Below are 22,069 nucleotides of genomic sequence, written 5' to 3' on the forward strand. Positions count from 1 at the left end.
TAACTAATAAAGTCCCACACACAAACGGGTCGGTAAACATCAATGAAGGAAACAGTTTGCTCATGGTGTTACTGGTGCTTCCTGATACACTTAAAGCTGGCAGAGCTTTCACCTTCAGCGAGGAATAGGCAGACCAGCTCCTGTCTGAGAAAGCCACAGGCAGTGATTTTACCTTCTGTAAATACATTCTCCGAGATAAGGGGATACTCCCTCATTATTACTATTCCTCAGTACTGCTGCTGTATTGATGGATCAGCTGAAAAAAAGCATCTCATATGGTCAGATGCCAGTTTACCCCATAAGGATCTGGCCCTTAGTGTATAAATATATACATGCAATAAAGTAGATCTTACGTTCACAAGTGTAACTATTTCTACAGCTCTCCATTGCCACCAGGGCTGAGACACAACATTACCTTTGCCCGAGACATCAAGGGTCTGTGTTAAGGTTGCTGCCCAGGTAGCAAGGTGATGCTGGATGCAAACAGTAGGGAATAGAGCTAGAGGCACTGCAAGAAGATATTCAAGATTTACATGCAGGATTATGAAAAAATTAGTACAAATTGCATATTAGCATTTACATCTCACAAACCACAAGGTGTAGTGTCACAGTAATTAATTAACTGGTGAACATGATCTCCTTCCATGCGGTCAGTAACAATTTAGAGTTCCTTTACACTTGTTTTTCAGAACTGTGAGCAGTGCCTCCACATGTTCCAAAGCAGCCACCCTCTTCAAAATGCTTTATGCACAGACTTACACAGGCAGAGATGTTCAGAAACACTGCACATCCACACATCTAACCACAGGTGACAGAAGAGGCACAACTAGACATCCTTGAAAGACTTCAGCAACTGCCAGTAGCTATTCCCCATGGTTTCTGAGAAGGAACCCCTCTCACTGGTCTGACAGCACATAATTTGGTATGGCTAGTGATACCGAGTTCAGACTCGGTTAAGGGTTCTCACGAGAGTGTCAAGAGTTCTTCTGATACTCTTAAATCTGAACAGTCAAAAAATAACATGCTTTTAAACCCAGCCTTGTCCGTATCTGTAGTTTAGAAGTACAGTGAAATTTTCTACAGGAGTCAGCTGGGCTGTTTCAGTTACTAGAACACCACCAGCCTCTGCCCAACTCTCACAGTTCATACACATTCACTTTTTCAAGCTCTCAAATTTTCCTTTGGTAACAAAATGTGCTTTCTGGTTAGTAAACATTTCACCACAAGCAGCAAAGCATTCGTATCTCGTGCTGGGACTCATCCATACCGTTATGTTTTAACAGGTGGCTGCGTAGTGAGTGTCAAGCTAAAAAACACTTATTTGCATAACATCCTTTCTGCACTTTTATATAAGCATAAACCAAGAAGCACATCCTGTTGGAGAAAAGGATGACTGTGGTACGTATCAGATTGTTCAGATATCTTTATCAAGGAAGATTTAAATATCTCACCCTTGCCTCTTCCCCTTCGCATCTGAACTTCAAACTCCAAACCCAACAGAAAAGCAACCCACCAAACACCTGGCTTAGAGATGCAACAAGTTTGGTGCGATCAGCTGAAAGTACACGGCTTGTTTGCTAGGGCTGCTGCTCAAGGAGCTTCAGCCACAGCTCTGTTTTGGGTCCCAAAGAGGCAGAATCTATCTCCTCATGCCATTTCTACCAGAGAGAGCTTCTCTGTGTGACCAACAGAGAACATTCTATCCAAGCACGTGTGTGTCATTAGCTGAAGTTGTTTCCCAGCATACAGACTCAATCCTTGCAGCGTGCCCGGTACTGACTGCAGCAGCTCCTTAGGATTTACGACCACAACGCAGAGGTCACTGAAGTAAAGAAGGAACAGCTTGTTAGGCCCTCACACGGGTAGAGTTTCACTTGCAATAAGCTGCCCCAGTCAGTTAACAGAGCAACTGACTGTATGTGCACCCAAATAAATATTTTCTGTACCTTGGTGTCAATCTAGGTACTACAGAAATGCAGTGTCCTCTGTTGGCCTCCCTCACTTTGCAGTAGAGTAGAAAATCTGGACCACCAAGTCTGATGGGCTTGGATTTCCCAGTACTAGGAGGAAGACATACACGTTATGCAGAACACAAAAGCCCACAAAAATCCCCTTGCAGCTCCACTCAGGTTTCACAGCCAGGGACAAATCACACAGAAACTCCTGAAGCTGATGCCCTTAAATTTCCTCCTGCCAATTTCCTCCAAGCACCAGTCTGCGCCCAGCACCCCTTCAATTATTTCCCATTACTAACTGCACCGTGCTTCCCTTGCATTATGGCCTGGCTCCTTGATGTTTTCAATTAAAACAGAATGAAACCCCAGTTTTTCTGCATGATAATGAAAAAATAACCTAGTAGATAAGCTTTTTCTCCCAATTTAATAGACATTTCAGTCTTTTGAGGAGATGGAGAGAATTGTTACTCCAATTTTCTACACTCTCAAAACAAAGAAAAAACCCAGTATAACACCAGTTTCTTTAGAAAAGGAGTTATAATGGTAATTCTCATCATTTAGCTTCTAAGCATTATAATGCACTAGATATAAAACTAAAAGCATCTCATTCTCCATCGAAGGCAGGCTCTCTCTGAGGCAACTATCAACAAGCAAACAGAACCATTTTCATCACTTTAGAAAAAGTAGTTTAGTAGGGGGGAAAAAAGCATTAAGAGTATTTTGACAAACATGCACAACATGAGAAGTAATTTTCACCTAAGTGCACAGAGATCTAAACCACACAGGACTTTGTTAAATGTGCTTTACAAAGGTACAGAAGCAAACCACATTTAAAACTGCACGATAATGAAAAGATAACCTGTCAGATAGCATTTTTCACCACTTTAGTTGGTAATTCAGTCTTTTTAGGGAGTAGGGAAGAAAAAGGAAGAGTTTGAAGGACAAAGGTGGGAACCAAAACTACTCAAGATCTAACGTTAGCAGTGGGTGAAGGATAAATGCCTAAAAAAAAATCATGAGCATAATTGAAGTGACACTGCAAACACTGCAAGCAAATAAACATCAGGGAGATTTGAAATGCAAACCAGCAAGCCTTAGAAAAGCGTCAGCGAAAACAGTAACAGAAAGCTCTCCACACTGTAGCCAACTCCAAGGAAAAAGTTCTCAGAGAACAAATAGTTTTCAGAAAAGAGAAAGGGACCAAGACATCCCACTTTTTTTCCCCAAGAACCTTGACAAGAATTCATTTTTGAAGCGAGCATTTGCATAACTACAAACCAGGTCACCCACTGAATTCCATTTATTTTAAATAAAAATTCATTCCCTAACATTCCTTACTTCTCCTCCTCCACTGAAACCGTTCCATTTCAACATGGCAAGAAAATTCCAGATGCTCAGGTTTGGAAAGATAAATGAAGGGCCTCTTGTGCAATTTCTCAAGAGGAGCAAATCAAAGGGGACTGCCTAAAACACAACCAACGAACAAAAGGAGCTGACCGAGGCTACTTGGAGAAGCAGCAACACCAAGGTCTCAGTGGACTGTGTAATCTTATGTACCACTCCCAATGAAAAAAAAGAATTAAAAGAAGCTAAAGGAATAATAAAGGCTGTAGGAAGGCACGGCTGGTTACAGGTTGCATTGAAACAAATCCATTCGCCTGAACTAAACAACCGATGGAAGCAGAAGGATGAAATCAGCTTGTTAAAGACATGGTATCGAAGAGGTTTTGAGCAAACATACAAGGTAAAGGACACAGTACAAAACTCCCTGTTTGTACACACAGAGAGACAAGTAGGAACAGTTATCTAACCACCAAACCGCTCTCCCCTATTACATTTCAGATCGTACAAATTGGCAGCTTCGAGGATGAGTAAACACTGAAATGTCACCTAAAAGGGTGGAAATGATTAGGTGAGACAATAACCAGGTTGATCCTACCACCTACCATCTGCTGGCGATAGCGCTATTTGTAGCTGTAAGCATGGAGAACGTACAAACATTTTCTTAGAAGAAAATTTCCTAAGTTGTGAAGAGTCCCCAGTTCCTCTGAAACACAAAAACCCTGTGAGCCTGCCCACATTTTTCATGTCAAGGTGTAATTAATGTCTGTGTATTTCTGTCTGGAAAGCTAAATTTGAGATATGTAAATGTACCAAACCGTACAATTGTGTAGCCTGTAGAGCATAACAAAAGGTGGAAGGGAAAGAAAGGAAAGACGCACAACTGCTATTTCCTAGCCAAGGAGTGGCTGGATTTCACCAGAATACACCAGTGACTGTGTCATATTGCACATGCAGCGTTTTGAGCATTATAGCCTTACCCCTCCAAACTTGTATTACTGCAGTACAGCAAATCCTCCATATGGATTAGGAGCCTTGGGTTTGTCATCTGACAGCACTGAGGACAAGACAGGTCCTGCCCCCAGCAGCCGAGCAACGTAAATGCTGAGGGTGCAAGCGGATGGAGCAGCAATACAAAGAACGAGCAGGAAGAAGTCATGCCAACAAGACCGTCAGTCTTCTCACTTTTTTTCCCCCCCCCCTGTAGAAATCACAGCAAAGTAGAGTTTGGGGGAAATAAAAAAAAAAAAAAAAAAAGAATTAAATGTGTTCACATTCAGCTTGGGAGAAGAACATGGTTTCAACAACATGAAACTTCTTAGTTTAATGGAGGCTTACTGGTCAATACAGGAATTACATGTAAGAACATATCATTACCAAAAATGCTCATTCACAGTTTTTATTATTAAACGACAAAGCCATGTTATTCTCCACATTTAATCATTATGACTATTAACAAATGAGAACAAATCCTGCATCTCTTTCAAGGCCAATGTTTCCATTACTATAGAAGCATGGCTGAAGTGCAAGTAACATGCACAGAACAACAAGCATTTTTGTCAGACAGTCATGCCAGGTGACTGCCACTAAAAATGCAAAGAGTTTGTTAACAGATTCTACTTTTTTTTTTTTCTAAGAGACAAAAATTCTTCGTAACGAAGAGGTGTAACTATGGAAGTTTGTTTTCTTTTAAAGAAAAATGTTTTTTTTTATTAAGAACTCTTAAAGCAGATCAAGTCCTTTACCTGGATTTTAATGTATCATATAGGTTCATTTATCCCACAGAAATCTTTTGTTTCATGCCAAGTATTGTCCTTGAAAGTTTTTGTCTCTAGTCTTTAGCCCACACCATCAGGATTTGTTATAGTTAACCAAGAACTATAAGCCAAGCCCTACAAAACTCCCCTTAATTATGGCTACTGTCAACAGCAGAGCAAAAATCAAGGATGTTAAAGACATCTCAAAAGATGCAAAGAGGCATCCAAGAGATTTAAGAACACACCCAAAAGCACAATTTCCACTGCACTTAACGAGGCTCCCGAAGGTGTCTGCACACCTTTTAGGAACCAGCCTCTAAGGATGTGTCTGAGCACACTTTGCACCTGTAGCTCTCATCAACATCATCTTGGCATTGTGGGCTTTTGGCACCTCGGGAAATGCCTACACAGTTAAGTCACTTCTGATTATCTCCATCTGTGCACTTTTATTGTTGTATAAAAGTATCTCATCTCTGTTTATAGCTTAAACCACAAGCCTGGACCTTGGGCTCACACATGGAGACAGGAATACTAAACAGCAATTTATAGAAGGGTAAGAGGGAGGGTTGAATTTTTCAGCACCAGCTTTTCCTTTTTATTTTGTTCCAGAAGGACTTTTTTTTCAGTCTTTTTCAATATTAAAAAAGAAAAAATAATAATTTATTTAGGATTTGGTATATATTTGCTGCTGTTGGAAAGTCAACCTAAATCACAACTGGAAATCAAGAATTCACAAAAGAAAGAAACCTCTTCTGGAAATTTGAGAACTGGGACTGAAAAGTTTTCGTCTACTTCTCATGATTTGCTTAAATATTGGAAAATTAAGGTGACCCATATTTTACCAACTATCCCCATAACAAGAAATCACAGTTTACCGCCACATCTTTTACGTTGTATCAGTTTTATAGCAGATTAAGTATAATTTGACTATAAAAATATCTTCAGTTACGAATTTAAATACCTTCATAGCATATTCAATATATACATATGAATGCACATGAATACAAGAATAGCTCTAATACAGACTAACATTCCAGATGAGTGAAAAACAGTAAGAACAAAGGCAATATATAGGCAATGAAGGCCAAAGGAGGGCATTTCCTACCCCTTGTCTTTTGAGAAGGTGGTCAAAAGCTGCTTAATTTTGGTATTTGAGAAAATTTGTTCAGTTCAAGGACTGGGCAGTCCCAGAAAGAGTACTTATATTTAGTACATTCCTTCTTGGCATCATCTCCAGAACATGCATAGTAACAGATGGAATGAAACTGTGGCTCATAGGTAGGCCACACCAACCTTTTAGGACAGGATTCTTTTAACCCAAGGGCAGATGGGTCAGCACATTTCAGAGAAGCTGCAGATTTCTATCACCAGTTAAAGTTTGTGGGGGTCAGTCACTCAACCCTGAACACGTAATCGTGTTATAACTTCAAGAGCTGCAGACTAAATGAGTTCAGTAACACATGGCCAGGACTTCTTTGCTAAAACACTGGTAAGCTGCCTCTGCTGTAGAAATTGTTGCTGTTTTCACAAAGTTAATGTTATCAAGAAACGTGGCCTTCCTGAAAACACAACAAGACTGATAGAGATCTTGCAGGGGTTGCACCAGGCACAGACTGCTGTTCTGTTTTCTTGAAGCTCATTAGCATTGCACAGCTGATGGCACACAATGACAGCCCCAAGGGATCTGACAAACACAGGTTGCAGTGAAGGTAGGAAGAAAGAGATTCGAGGACAAACTTGAAAAGAAGAAACCCAACATATTAAGCTTTGTAAACTGAAGCAGATTTTGTTAGTGTTTTTGCTGTGCAAAGATCAGCTTTCTTCAGAGATGCCAACAAATGGAGAGATGGCTTGACGTGGACGAGGATGACCTGGCATGCCAGGTGGAGGAGGCTAATTTCACTGCTACCCACACCATTTAGCCATGGCTCCAGGCTGCGTGCCCAGAGCACTAGCTAGCAAGGACGTGCTGGTAGGCAGTGGTGGGGCACTCCTCACTGCCATCGGCTCTGATGAGTACAGCAGCACAGCCCAACAGGTCAGCACGAGCAGTCAGAGCACATGGGCACTCTCCTCTGAGCTTTAGCCAACACATGAGCACAGTAAGTCAGCCTTACTCTGCTGGGTCATGACATTGGTAGCATGGCTTCCCATAACCCAGCTGTACCAAAATCATCCTCAACTCTTCCTGTGCATTCCACCAAAAGAAAGAAAACAAAAACTAGAAAGCTGCCCAGAAATGCAAAACCTTATTTTGAAGGTATACAGATTTATTTTGGATTACTTACAAGAAATTATGGATATACAGAGTTGATTTCTATAGCATCTAAACCAAATACGTCATTTTTCCAAGAGTCCATTTGATCTTGAATGGGGGGAATTATCAACGCTGCATGTTCAGGAACAGGAGGAAGAAAAGGAAACACACAGCTGGTATCAAGTAACAGACTCAGTCCCATAGAGTTTGGTCTAAGGAAAAGAACTGCACCGTTAAAAAAATAAATAAATCAAAGCACTGAACAACTTAAGGAATAATTTCCATCATTCAGAAATCCAGCTTAATGATGCTTCTCAACTTAAAGTGCATTTGCTTACAGTACTGAGAAAATAAAGACTACTATAAAAGCCATCTCTACTCATGCATTCTTGTTTCTTTTTTAGTTAAGTAATGAAAATAGAGCGTTTCATTTAGCAAAATAAAAACATAATACGCGGCGTGATTACACTGACAACACTTGAGAAGAAAAGCCCACCACTGAATGCACTTCAGGCTCAGTTTATACAAGATCATTAGCAATGTACTTTCCTGCAGCAGAAGAAGAAAAAGAATGACCCCAAAACAGCAGCCCTCATTTTACATGTTTTCAGCATTACACTTGATACATACAGCATCTTTAACCCCTACTGCCATGCCTGCTTCTCACCTATTGCTACATCCTTGCAATGTGACTGAGCAAGTCCTGAATTTTATTGTATTGGGAAGAATAAGAAATTAACTCTTTTAAACTTCTTTAAAGCTCATTCATCCCACTGAATTCATCCCACTGAACACAGCTGTTCAGTGGCAATTTATGTAAAAGCAAGATCATTTCTTGACAGCGTAGGAGTTGCTGCCCAGTCTTTAAAAGAGCAATTGACATTTCTCCCTTTGCCCCTTCTAAGTACCTAATTGCCTTGGTCTCCTGATACACTGAGCCACTTAAAAATTGTTACATAAATCCCACAGGACACACAGTCATTACACCAAGTAAAACAAATCTGCGTTCTGAGTTTAGATTTCTATCACATGTTTCTGTCCAGTGCTGTAAAGTTTTTATTTGGCTTTGAAAGGGATTAATTTAATTATTTTTGAGTTAAGGCCATCAAACGACGCACATAAATACTACAAGGTTTGTGACAGCAGTCATAAACATACTGGTGTGTATTCAATATACAAGAAGCACTTAGAGCACTGGATGCTCTTTATGGTATCTTTTAAAGTGGGATAGCCCAAGCTACTTCCATCCTCACTTTCCCATCTTTCCAACTAACTTTAACATCTTGCTGCATCAGTGCCACTTGTCAGCAAAATTCTAAGCAAAGCAGACCAATTCTCGGCACAACCCTTCCCTTTTAGTAGTACCCTAACTTGTTGGTTAGCTTTTTAATGACTATGTCACTTTATTGCACTCAGAGAAGTTGTTATGGGGTGGGTTCTGTGGCCAGACAGCTTGAGGCCCCCTTCAGACTGGAACTGATGCTTGTTCCTATCACCTGTGAGCCACTCCCATGGTTAGCTGGGAGCATGTGACACTTTCAGCAGCTCTTTCATGCTTTGAGCATACTCTACCTCAACACCACACCTTGGGCTTTTTCTCTTTAGACTGAACGCTCCTCCACACCCTTGCCTAGCAGGTGAGATGGGGTTCAACACCTGCACTGAACACAGCAAACAAAAAGCAGCCTTCCTTAGCATGTCATCTCCTCTCTCACTTACCAGAATCCAGCCCACTTGGGTATTTAGGCAGTAGAGCCTCTTTCCACGTGAGCACTGCCAGAATAACTAAACCAGGCAATTAAAGAGTAGAAAGCTCAAGTTGCGTGATTTATGCAATATTCAGATCAGATGAATACAGATAATTAAAGAAGTCTGCAAAAATGTCTACAGCTTCAGCTTTAGAAAAGTTTCACGAATTAATCAAGTTCTGCAAATACCTGATATTATTTACTCAGATATTGTAGAGGCGAATAAAAACCATGAGTGATATACAGAAACTGCAGAGGAAAGAGGAGGTAAAAGGAAGACAGGGAAGTAAAAATGGAGGAAGGACAATTATTAAGGTAGCTCTGAAGGAAGCGCAGAAAGCCTCAGTGAGAAGTGTTTCATACACCCAAACATCTGGTTGATGAGTGGTAGCTGAATCAGTTTCTTCCCAGAAAACACTGAAATAACTCTCAAAAGTTGGTAAAGAAGGGAGAAGAAGGAAAGAAAAAAAATAAGAACTACATTGTGCTGCAGAACTGCAGAATTTGTCTTGACTTGCGTGGGAGATCTCTTGAGAGTTAGCTGCTCTCTTTCACTGGTAACACTGCCCACAGAACCGCAGCTGTCTCTGCTCCGAGGAGACACGGGCTTGGCTATAGCCGTGTGCTAGGACACAGGGATGTCTTGCAAGGCATGGCATCGCCCATACAGATGTGACACCCTCCTACTCCTCTGCCTTTCACTCCAACCCCTCATCGCTGCTGAAATGAAGGCCTCACCAGGCCATGATGGGAGCTTTCTGTGGCAATAAAAGAGGTTTCACTACACAAACTATGTATTACGAGGGTTCTTAGCAGGCAGCAGTTCAGAGCAAGGGGTGGTGGAAGTTGAAAATTAAATCAAGATTGGTCCAATGTTTCCCCTTTCACTAAAAAGGGAAGGACACATTTATATTATCAAGTTAAACTGGCAACAAAAGCCCCACAGTTCAATTTGAGCCAACAATTCCAAATTAAATTATGGCACAGCTATTGCTCATATGACAATAACAGTATTAAACAGGTGTTGAATGTGCTTTAATTATCCTTTAACAACTCGAGGCAGTCAAAAAGCAGAACACGGTCAGCAAGAGCCGCTGCCATGAGATACAGCCTCAAAAGTAGCTCACAGCAAGAACCTCACCTCTAGGCAATCCTGAACGCCTTGCTCACTTTCTTAGCTCTAACTGAACAATCCTTCTTCACATAAAGATCACCTTACCTCATCAAAACTGTCGGACTCTCACTTCATTACCTACATGCACAGCTCTATGCGTAGTAGAGCAGATACTCAGGTAGAAGCTGTGGCACTCCATAAAGCCTTCCAGTTGGGTCCTCTCTGTAAATAACACCTTCGATTCTAACTGGGATAGCAGCAATAGAGCGAGTTACAGTATTTTCAGTACAACCCAGTACTATTCATACACATTCTATTTTCAGTCCAAATTCCCATCTTTCCACTTAGCTTTGACTTCCCTTCCCATCAACATGTACAGCTGAAAGGAAACAGAACAGCTACAAGACAATACAAACCTGGATATAACACTCCAGCATCAGAGATGCCCTTTCTTTTCCTGCTTCTTAATTTTTATGACGTTTAATAAAAAAAATCACATGGGTGGACTCATCTAAAGGATTCCATAGTAAGCTCTATGGGCTCCATCTGTAGAAACTAGTGACAAAACACTTCATCTACTAACTTATCAATTTAACAGACATAGCAGATGACAACCCCACCGTAAGACTGGAATTAAAGAGCATGTTTGCCTCTGCCATAGGCTACAAGTGCAAGAAAGCAACTGCTAACAAGAAGAAAACATCTGGAAGATGTGTTTATATATGGAACACAGCTTCTGACTAAGCAAACAGAACAGGGAATTTGCATTTGTTAGTTTATCTACAGTATGGCTGCTATGCAAACAGCTACAAGGCAACATGAGAAAAATCCAGAAGGAAAGGCTCCAAACATCTTCGGTGTGCAATGTTTTTCCATACCTCCTCTGGAGTACATGCAAAATTAACAGCTTCAATACAAGATTTTCATTCTGTTCAATCATAAATAAATACCACTTCTTAAACACATGCATGCAGAGAATCCTTATCTAGATGAGAGCACCACAGCACAAGGCACTTGGAAATAGGCAATCAATCCTTTGCTTTTTCTGTACACTTCCCATTTGTCATCATAAAGCAAAATGGGAAGAATTTAAAGACCTGTCAGTTTTCAGATGAGAATCCTATTCCTAAACAGGATTAGCTGGTGGCCTAAAAATATCAGCCAGTAACCTCCCGAAGTCGTAAGCTCACGTACCCCACCAAGTTTTATACCGATCACTAACTAACAGAAATTAGGTCAGAATCCAAATCAGATCACACCGGAGCAGCATCAATCTTCTTATTTCAGAGCTGTCACATTTTAAATCTTTCATAGAGCTTCCACATAAATTATTAAAAACAGATCTTTCTTTGAACAGAGACTAAACTGGAATGTCGCTTTTGGTTAACATTACAGTTCATTTAAAAAAAGACGCATAAAAAGAAGTTCATCTTCAGTCATTTGAGATATATTCCTCTAAGTGTATGTGCACATCCCTGTCAAGCAAACAAACAACAGATACCTAGCAGACTGCTTTAGGGTTTCCAGAAAATGATCTGGGCTCAGGTTGCAGTACTTGTGCCACTGCAGTCTGATAATACAAGTTCTTACCTGGCCAAATTCTGTGCCTCACTAATTTCTAGTAGACGGATACATCCTACCCACATCAGTTCCATTAAAACCAGGGATGCTCCCATTTTAATTCTGCACATCTATAATCTCTTCCCACTGATGAACTGCACCCTGGAACATGAAACATGTCATGTAGTTTGACTCTAACACTGGCCTGTTACTCCTGTACAGCCCTGTAGCTTATTCACTACGTACACAATAAAACAAGCAACATCATAACCTCCAACCTTTGAAATCTGTTCATGTGAAGCCACGCAAAAATTACTGATAGCTGTCACAAGGAGAGCTCATGATACTGTAGATATCCAAATATTTGGCCCATGAATCTATTAAAATAAATCAATTTGAACTTCTAGCCTCCAAGACTTCTCCTACTCAGCTGAATTGGAATTTGCCAACATCATCAAAAAGAACAACAAAAACTTCAAGTGCCACCGACAGACATGTTATCTGTTCACCATCACAACTTGCTACTTTAAAGTATCAAGACTTTTTATCATATTATCAATTGGTCAAGTGATTGACGCAATCTTTTCCTGTCCTGTTTCTAGTTTCCTTCTCACAATGTCAACAGTCTTCTGAGATGCAGATTACAGGATCCCACCTACGTGTAAAGTATTTGAGCAAATTATTATAATTTGCATCTGGAAATCATCAGCTGCACTACTCAAGAAGTGGCCACTTCAGCCTATGCTGTTATGCTCCAGACCTTGACTGCCTGCCATTTACTCGGAGAACACAAAGATTCAGTGAAAGCCTCTCATTGATGCCATGTTCCCACAAGTGTCATCAGTGACTTAATTTACAGTTTTTACCGTTGCATTTATTGCTTTTAAACTCTGTGCGGGACATTGACTCATACTGCTGACAAAAGAGGTAGGCAGTAGATATGACCAGAAAGAAGTTTCCAACTCCAGCTTTCAGCTCTGCAGGCATGTCTCTTCCCATGACAAGGAGCAGCAAGCTCTCCAAGTCCTGACATCTTCAACTATAAAATTCACACTTTATCTACCAACTTGTCACCACAACCAAACCAGCTGTAGAACTAATGACAGCAAGACGCTAACACTCTTATTTTAAGTAATTTTACAGTGACATTTATGAGCAGTAATGAGCTATATGAATCAGTGGCATAAACCTACTTGAGACATAATGAACTAGAGGGCTAAAGAAGTGGTTTGAGTGATAATTAAACAACTCTATATTTTTGCCATGAAGAATTAGTATCTTGTTAAATATCATAGTTTAGACTTGTTACACAACATGTTTCCATGGCTGACTTAGAATAACAATCACAAGTCTACAGACTGGCAATTCCTTTGGGAAGGGACATTTATTGACTGCAGCTTGAGAAAATACAGAGAATGTCATGAGAAAAGCCAAATAAAGCCTTCACTCCTCACACAGATTCACAAAAAACCCTACCCAGTGATTCAACCACTGGCTACAGCCAACGTCTTTGCTAGCAGACACAAGCTCCCCCTTTGCTCACGTGCTCTGAGCCCACCAGAAACTCAAGAGCATTGTCAGCATAAACTGGGAGATGAACAAATGCTCTGGAAATACTGGGTGCAACCAGAAGAGCCAGGCCCCCTTCCCCTAGTTGGGTCAATATTGTGCAAACCACATTCAATAGCAGGTTTTTTTGTTGTTTTTGTTTTATTATTATTATTATTTTTTCTTCCCTCCATTGGTTCTGCTTGCGTGCAGGGATCGATGTCTTCTCATTTCAACAGCACTCCTCAGTTGAACTGAGAAATGGGAATACGCTCTCAGGAGCCCATGCTCACAGGCAGATAGCATCACACTGCTCAACTCTGAGCATGCTGACGAAACAGTTTTGCATATTTCTGTGTTACAGACAATACAGAAAAATCTGAGTTCTCTTCATCCCAAAATCTAGGAGAGCTGCATTTTAAAAAAAAAAAAAAGCACTGCTGTGAAGACACCCTAACAGCTCCATTAGCTTCGTGTGCTCCCTTCTGATGGGATAGAATAGATATACAGAGATAAAGCAAATCGCAAAAGCAGCCAACACAAGCTCAGCTTGAAGGCAAAACACAATAAAGAGATTCCACAGACCCAGCTCACACAGCCTATCATGGCAAACAGACATGAGGACTTCTTGCTGGCAAGAAGTTTCCCAGGACAGAAACAAATCAACTGTCTTGCTGCCCTAGCTGCGAAGAGGACTGCTGCTTTTCCTTCCACTTGTCTTCAAAACCTAAACAAGTTCAACAGAAAGAGCTGAAGTTATCTGTTCTCTTCTTTCCCTCTCCAGGGGCTACAAATTCATCATAAAAGCTTAGGCAGCTATAAAAGCCATCAGCAAGAGAATGGCAGGAGTACATTAAATAAGCCCAGTAATCTAAATGCCACACCGCAGGCAGCAGTTGAGCACAATATTCCAGCGTTTCCTCCAACACAAGCAAGTTTGCAAGAGCACCATGTTACAATCTCTGCCTAAAGAGCAAGTCTCTTTAGGCATGCATATCAAGATTTTCACTCTCTAATGCAGGAAAGAAAACAGCCCAAAGGTCCAGCTGAAATAACTGTTCTAGTAATCATCTAGCCTTTATTCTCGGTTAAAAGCTTGACCTGAATTGTTAATGCTTATAAAGATAAAAAGCATTAGGCCTCCATCACTTGTTCAACTCCTCGTCCTGAAACAGGCACCAAGACTGACATTTCTCTTCAAAGAGGAGACAAAACTTGTAGAATATCCTGGCAGTTCAACCCAAATTAATGTTCAACAAAAGGATTTTTATTTATTTTTTTTTTAACAGAGCTCTTCAATCAGGTTGCAGGGCAGCACAGATCCTCCAGGAACTGCTTATGATTTACCCTTGAAGAAAGGGCTGCCAGTGACACAACCACTGAGTTGGACAGCCCTGATGTTTCTTTGGTGGTTATATCATGCTTGTAATGAACCAGAATCTTGTTACCAATGCTAGCATCATTTGTCTCTGGTACCACAGCAGTGAAGCTTTAACTTGACCTTCACTTTTCCAACAGCTGATTGACAATATTTAAACAAAAATGTTGTGTTTTATGAACCACAGATGTTCTTTAATAAGAGGTCAAACAAATCAACTTATAAAGAGCAGATAGTCAAGCACATGGTCATACATGTATACTGTGAACTTCCAACCTGAAGATGAACTCATAGATGTGGGGCTGATACACCTCCAAGGAAAGTACCATGCAAGTCCCAACTCAGTCTTTCTAATCACAAACATGCAGCTTCCTTAATTCTTGGAAATGGGGAGTCAGAATTGATTTGGAGAGGGGTGAGGAGGGTGTGAAGGAATGAAAAAAAAAAAAACCACATAAATGACTACTTCTCTGCTGAGGGCACAAACATCATGAGTTCTAAAACAGGTGAGACAACTGAACCTTTTAAAGGAGGATGTTCAAGTCAATGGGAGCCTTCACGCTGGTAATAAATGCCACATGAAAAATATGAGGCAACTGCAGAGAAAAAGTGCACACGCATAAGGAAGCGGGAATGGACAGAAAAAAAATAGTTGGCAGAATCTTTAAACCAGGAGGTATGTTTCCTTCATCTTCCTCATTCATCTTGAGCAGTTGATAAACTGTAATGTATTTTACACCTCTGTAGTGCTGCTCTTTTAGAGCAGCTGATAAGAAGTCAAGCCTCAGCAGCAGGGGTATACTCTGAGGGTTGCGACCTTCGGTAGGGGAACTGAGTTCTTTATTACTTCTCAAAGAACTCTCTCTCTACATGTAACAAACTAACCATGATTTATCAAGTCCTTTAAGTAGATAATCTAATATTAGATATTCATTCCAAAATAGTTGGCAGACAATTAAAGTTAGTGGGTAGTTTTGCTATCCTCAGAATTAGGATCTGGAAAAAAAAGAAAGGCTTTTTTGCAACTATAGCAAGCAGCAGAGACATTTCTTCTGTGTGTTTCTTTGGAACTCATTATAGTCACAACGCAATTTCAAATCACCTAGGTTAAAATCTGATTAATTGTAAATAAAGATCACAACTGCTTATATCTGAGCTGAAATAGTACACTGGAAACAAGTATGCACCCACCATCTGGCGCTCCATAATTATAGAAATTAAAAACGCATTTCTGCGGCCTGCCTTTAACAATTTTTACTGATACAGTAATACGTGATCTTCTTAGGGAACATAATCTAAATTCATGCTGTTAAATGATCACAGGACTATCCACTGTATGGCGTAAGCAGTTCATTAATCTGGAATCTTTTAAAAAAAAAAGCTTGCTTGCTGCCTAGTAATAACAGAAATGGTTTCTGTAGTTTCACGTCACGCCGTTAAATTTAATCCACAGTCAAGGCAAGTTAATTTCACACCTGCTGAGTGATATCCTGATGGATGGCACCACAGCAGGTCATTAATTTTCTTTCCTTTTGATTAATTTCACACCACACACTGGACACAGTCTTTTCAGTTACAACGTCTGAGAGCAACGCTTAATCCCTGTAAAGGGCTAAATCGGTTTTTGACCGCGTGCCAAAACACAAAGCACCCAGATGTGACCCACGAAAGGAAGCGTCAATGGGCTTGGTACTGCACTCTGACACTGCCCCAGGTGTGGCAGGGCATTCTCAGTCAGAAGTCCTTTTTAAGTGCATCCTTCTTGACAACAGCCTCAAAACAAAAATGCTGGCTGTTGCTTACATTTGAAGCATTTTTATACAAACATTCTGCAGCATCAGGAGTGAGGCTGTGGTGACATAACCAAAACAACTGAGAAATTGGCTTTTTTTTTTTTCCACAGAACCCCCTTAGTGTTTAGTTACTGTCTTTGTACCTAGCAAGGTATAAAGGTTTACCAAGACTACCACGTCTGCTGTTTTCAAATGAACATCAAAAGCACGTGGGGCAAAAGAGGAGGAAGAAGGGGCAGCCCTGTTTCACGCCCCTCATCCCTCTGCTCCAGCCACTCATTTCCTCACCCTTCTTTGGAGGAGCGGTGCCAAATCAACAGATCCCTTGATGAGCTGTTCAGATCACGAAAACAAAAGGAGCCTCTCTCTTACACAAGCTTTCGGCTTGTTGTGCAAACCAAGCTGTCCGACAGATGGGTCAGGTGCGTATCTGAGCTGGTGAAAACAAAAAGGAGAAATTGTATCTTTTCATAATGAAGAGCTGTTCAGCTTGGCCATTCTCCACCTTTGGGGGAACGATTCCAAGCAGCAGCCTCAAAAGCATCACACTCTATGCTGACCAAGGACGGAGCCGGCCCCCTGAGCTCTGAGCAATCCCTGCTTTTATCTCTTCCTCTTCCTCTCTCTCCACGCCCCCCAGTATCCTACAACACAGCAAATAGTCAGGACCCATTAGTGCCTGCAACTCATTCAAGATTTTGTATCTTCTGTTCTTACTTCCTAATGCTGCTTCCCAATATAGAATGATCAACTTTTTAATCTCTTCCTGAACATCAGGAAAAATAACTTAGAAAATAGAAAGCAGGCTCACGTGCTTACCCACAGCCCTTTTTGGCAGCAGAAGCTATCACAGTGAAGCTGAAGCGGTGGAGAGAGTGAAGAGGAAAATGGTTACAGGATTTGCTGAGTGGAAGTCACGAGGACCATGGGATTCAGTATGCCCTGCCTACATTTCTGGATGTGACAGGCTGGGGCCAGGAAGGCGTGACCTCTGCCAGATCCACCCCTGCCAGCAGAAACACAACTCTTTCTCCAAGCAGAAGTCGTTGCCTCCTCACATCTGCCCAAGGAATTAACCTGAATGAGAGTCCCCCAGACATTTCAGTCAAATGAAAGCGGGTTAGAAGTCATTTGCTATTTGAACTACAAAGCTGGCCGGTCTGGCTATTTTGATTAGAATAGCTCAGACAGTATAAATTGCCCTTCAATCAAGATCAAGAATACCTTCTACTACCGCTCTGTTGTCCTCTCCAGGTCAGCATGCTGCCACCGTGTCTCCCTAGTAAGTTCTCGATCAAAGGCTGTGCATAAAGCTTGAGGAGATGCTCCTGTGATGTGCGTTGTAATGGCTACCTATTTGCCAACACACATTTCCAGCATGAACTCACAATTTTTACTGTCAGCTCCTACAAAGGATAAAATACTGGATGAACTAGAAGCTGGATTAACAGGATTTAGCTGCAGACTGGAAAGTCAGAGTAAATGATCGCAACCAGTAGAACTTCCAAGCCTGGCTTTCAGGACAAAGCTGCTGTTGCTGGCAACTGGTTATGCCAATTCTGAGAGTCAGGAGTATCAAAAGCAAAGCCAGAGCTTGAATACTGGTTACAGCAGTATGAAACTTATTCCTCATCGTTGCTTGGCTCCCATTAGCAATGGGAAAGGGAACCTTCCAGTCCTTTCCTCAGTTACCCAAAGCACAGCATAAGACGACTTAAAGGAACAAGGTTTTGATGTCTACAGCACACCTAGGTACACCTAGAGTTTCTTTTGTACCTCTGAGCAGTAATGGACTGCTGAAGAGGCCACTCTCTTTCTACCTGAAGCCTCTTCTCCAGCTGCTGTCTCCCAGGCTTGCTTCTCCAGAGACGTGCATTGCTCTCCTCGGGTTGGCCTTTAGGCTGTTCGAGCTGGTGCTTCAGAAAGCAAGAACACCAACCAAAAACGCACAGCTAGGCCACAGGTCATGGCCTTCAAACCCAGCCGGCTTCCTCACCCTCACGGAAAGGGTGGTGCTTTGAAAGAAGAGAAATGTCACCTTCCTACATGGCATTTGAAACCAGAAAACGAAACAACAAAAAAAAAAAAAAAAAAAAAAAAAAAAAAAAACTTGCAAGCAGCGTCCTATGTCGTTTTCTTTCCTCTTCACACAAATCGAGGTGAAATTTCCCCAAGTGCCTGGATTAATGCTTACAAAGTCCCTTTCATTTTTATAGCACTTTGTAAACTAAAACCTAAGTGCAATAAAGAATGAATTTTAAATTGCTATGTCTCTATTCATTATGCATGTCACCAAATATCAGGCAGAACCTCTGAAGGTAAAACTCAAATAATAACCACTGAAGCAATGTGATGGAGAATACAGCCGACAAGTGATATATTTAGCTTCATCCTATCTCTGTCCCCAGAGGAAAAAGTGTTCCTTCTAGTGTGGGAAGGGGAGGAGGAAAAAACACTTATTTGGTACGTTAAAAAAAAGAGCCTAGAAAATAAAGACATGTTTTCCCCAACACTGATAACCACTTTAAACAGCCTTATACAACTACAAAATAGCATTGCATTTGCCTTGACATGAATTTAAGCTTGTGTTTTTCACTCTGAGTGACATCAAAGGGTTATTTTCTTCTCCTGCCCACTGCAGTTATCTTGAACAATTTCAGTGTACGGAATTCTGCCCCTCTCCACCTTTTCAAATCAATTTGAAGCAACTGAAACAAATCTGGTGAGTTAATTTTGCACTTGGCTGAACCATACAAAGATTATATGATCTATGGGCATGTTTTATACCTGTCGCCCTCCTCTTTGATTTCACTAGACCAGGAATTCCACCATGCAAGCTCTTTGGCATGCTCTCAGGCAAATTGAGGTTTTTCTCCCTACAGTGCTTAGAACACAAGTCAGTTCTTAGAAAACACTTTTCTGTGAACTAAAGCATTGTAATCAAATGAAACTGATTAAAAAAACAAACAAACAACACACAACTAGCAGAACCTTAAAAAATGCTCTAAAAATATCTCTGGCTGTGACAAGTGGTGCTATCCACAGCAGATGAGCTGCTGTGGCTGTAATGTAGGAAACATCTTTCCACTGTAGCTGCGTTCTAAACTCCTGGCAACATCTACAGCAGGACGTGTTACTTCCACAAAGCTCTTCACTGTCCTAAACCAAACTGTTTCCAGAGTCCAAAAGGAAATCCAAGAGGAAATAATGTTCATCTCTGGAATGGCCACAGTGGGGGAAAAATACGGGGGTGCAGAAAATAAGTGTATTTTGAGGTAACAAGAGAAAGCTAGGAGACTTTCCAGGACAAATACAGTGGTAGTAGGCTTGCCTCAAAAGGAACTTTCATTAGCAGCAAGGACAACATTTATTTGCCATATATCTAATTAAACATTAGGTGGAGAACATGCTAATGAGCTCTTAAAGGCACCCAGTATCAAATATGCAAACTCACTGGAATTACTTCTACTTTCTGTTTTTCTTCTGGACCTCAGGGCCAGGTTCAGCATCCATTCTCTCTGACTGTTGTAAAACTCCGGTATGACAAACCTTCCTACAACCAAGGTCCTGTTAATGAGCTAAAGGCACAGGGTGTGAAATAAATCCACGCCTCTAAGACAAATACCACCTATAAATACACACAAAAACATCCACTTTCAGACAAGCCTTTTAAAAATTATTGCAACCTAGCACTTAATGTAAAAGCATAAGTAAGGCTGCCAAAAAAGATCACCTAGAGCTCTGAGCAGAATTTAAATGGTCTTCAAACAGTACTGTAGTAGCAGCAGAGGGGAAGAGGCCACATCACTGACGCTACCACAGCTGAACGGATTTCTTTGTGGGTTAGTCATAGCTAGCGAAGATAATAAGGCAGAGACACAGAGGAACAGATTTTCCAATATTATGAAAATATTCATTCCTTTCTACTCACTGGGGGAATGTGCTGGCAAACGCATCTTTAAAGGCTAAGTGGGTACAGGAAGCCTTACTCTTTTAAACCTTGTATAACCAGGCTATATAGATTTACCTTAGCAACCGCCAGGATTTGACAGAACTTGCAGAAAACTATTGAAGACATTTTAGCACATTTTTAACACCCGGAGCAATCCACTTTCCTTGTAAGCTACAAGCACAAGGACCCAAGACAGGCTATCCTACTACCGTTTTGTACCTTAGCCTACTGACTTCCACCTGCAGCCCACTGCAGAAGACATAAACCCATAGCTGAGCCATGTGAATGCAGAGTGTAACAGTACCTCTAATCAGGGGCAGCAAAATAAAACCCTTCAGATGTCAGTCACTCATGTTCATTAGGGCTGGTCTTAAAGAGAAGAGCTGTTCCTACTAACAGCCTGACAAAAGACAGCCTATATTTATTATTTATCTTTATACTATATTTATTCGTTATCATTTCCCTCCGTGCTTCAGGAGGTTACAATATTCCTTCCTACAGCTTCATATCACTCAAGAGCTTTCAGGCTCTATTCCAGCTTAGGCTGCTGTTTTAATGCTGAGAAGAGATGCACCCCACGATTTGGACCCAACACATGACTTAAAGCTTAAGTGTGAAGAGTGCTTTGAAAATCATCTCTGTAGTCCTGTAACATTACTTAGTATGACATAATAATTAGGGATTTAAGAAGCGGTTATTTCGAACAGTTATTTCGGCATATGGCTTTGAGCGATTTTCATTTATTCTTTAAACCTGAGGAAATACCTGATTTTCACAGTAGTCCTGCAACTAAGCTTGTTTTCCCATAGGTAAGGTTTCCATTTAACCCCGAACCTCTCCTTCATTAACTGCATTGCTCCTGCTCTCCATATGCAAGTTTGCTTTACCTTAAAGACAGCCGAACTCCACCAGTTACTTCAACAATTCCTTAACAACAGCTTCACCACCACCAGACTCTCTGCCTGTCATTCCATAAGATTCTTTAGAACTAGAAATACTTTTTCTCTGCTTAGCTAAAAAATCAAAATGATCACCACTTCATGGTTACAGGCTTCTAGCTGCTATGACACTCAGTTCCACACCAGGTACCTAAAACCTGTATATAATGAAATGGGGAGCATCACTGCAAAAAGGGTCTCAAAAAAGCCCACTTGCAAAAGAAGTATAAAAGAAGTGTAAGCTTTCTGTGGAAAAGAATTTTTAAATGATATTAAAAAGCTAGGTTCAGAAATTTAGATTCATTTGATGACTTGCTTGGCTCAGCTCTCCGATGTTCTAACAGGCTGCTGAGACAATCTGAAGTAGTAAGGTCATGTTTTCTTCATAATTGTCATAACATCACCTTTGTTTCTCCTGCTCAGCCAGTTTTTTTTTTTGTTTTTTTTTTTTTTTTTAAATATAATGACTGGCTTAGAAGAGATGCTTATGTAGACATTCAGAATAGAATTATAGAATCATTAAGGTTGGAAAAGACCTCCAGGATCACCTGGTCCAACCATCCCCCTACCATCAATGTCACCCACTAATCATGTCCCCAAGCACCACGTCCAACCTTTCCTTGAACACCCCCAGGGACGGTGACTCCACCACCTCCCTGGGCAACCCGTCCCAATGGCTGACCATGCAGCAACGAAGCCCGATATGTGATTAGAACAGCAAAATATGG

The 22,069-nt window shown here is 41.0% G+C and overlaps 1 protein-coding gene across 2 annotated transcripts in view; it reads right to left on the reverse strand.

Annotated features, from left to right (window-relative positions):
* Positions 1–22,069, reverse strand: part of MGAT5 (alpha-1,6-mannosylglycoprotein 6-beta-N-acetylglucosaminyltransferase) — a 116,112-nt gene that overhangs the window by 84,359 nt on the left and 9,684 nt on the right. The window contains exon 2 of one of the 2 annotated variants that reach the window (XM_084524262.1): positions 16,740–16,886. The exons of the other annotated variant lie outside the window; for it this stretch is intronic. The gene's annotated coding sequence lies outside the window, so the exon portion shown is untranslated. The remainder of the gene's footprint in view (positions 1–16,739; positions 16,887–22,069) is intronic. 2 annotated transcript variants of the gene reach the window in all.

Source organism: Aythya ferina, assembly GCF_964211825.1.
Source record: "Aythya ferina genome assembly, chromosome: 6".
In the NCBI taxonomy this organism is placed as follows: Eukaryota; Metazoa; Chordata; class Aves; order Anseriformes; family Anatidae; genus Aythya; species Aythya ferina.